This window comes from Macadamia integrifolia, chromosome 1 (genome assembly GCF_013358625.1).
Source record: "Macadamia integrifolia cultivar HAES 741 chromosome 1, SCU_Mint_v3, whole genome shotgun sequence".
Lineage (NCBI taxonomy): Eukaryota > Viridiplantae > Streptophyta > Magnoliopsida > Proteales > Proteaceae > Macadamia > Macadamia integrifolia.
Genome location: NC_056557.1, coordinates 19,005,025 through 19,005,799, shown reverse-complemented (window position 1 = coordinate 19,005,799; position 775 = coordinate 19,005,025).

Genomic DNA, 775 nt, shown 5'->3' with positions numbered 1-775 from the left:
ATCGAAGAACTAGTAGGTGCCAATCCTGAGCCCGCCATCCTCTGAGTAAGATCCTGAATCTGCGTGTGCTGTCGGGCAATCTCTTGTTGGCAAGAGCTGACTTGGCTCCTTAAGGCAGTATTCTCTCTTTCATGGGAAATATAAGGAATGGTCAAGAAAAAGAGTAATAAAGAAGAAGGTCGAGGTTAGAAAAAAGATGATACCTTATCAAGCACCATCTCACACAAACTCTGGTGCATCCTCCTAATCTCGGCATAGGCCTCTAGAGATATACCTGATGAAGACCATATCAGTCAAAAGAAATCAAAAGCCAATCAAATGAGAAATGGTTGGATACTCACACAGTCATATGGAATGGGGATCCGAAGAGAAGCATCTCCATCCAGTTTACGTTCCAGGAGATGAGGGATACTAGGATGGGCTGCATTGGGATAAGAATAACCTGCGAAACCATGAAAAGGGATAGTGGCCATCCTGAGAGATCCACCTACAGCAGTAGAAGGCCCAGCTTGGGAAGGACCAGTAGCATACGATTGCAGTTGGCCAGAAGAAGGGGCCGTATGCATTGTTCTCTACTGAAAGAACATCAATAAAAAGAAAGAAGGATTCGAAGTATAAAAAGGACATTCAAGAAGAGAAACATACCACTGGGCCTCTGGGACCAAAAGGAGTACAGACTGTCTCTTCCTCGAGGAAGGTCTCATAATCCCCGGTCCGTTCTAAGAGGGAGTTGTCCCACATTCGTTCAGCCAATCTCTCAATTTGATCCATAGGG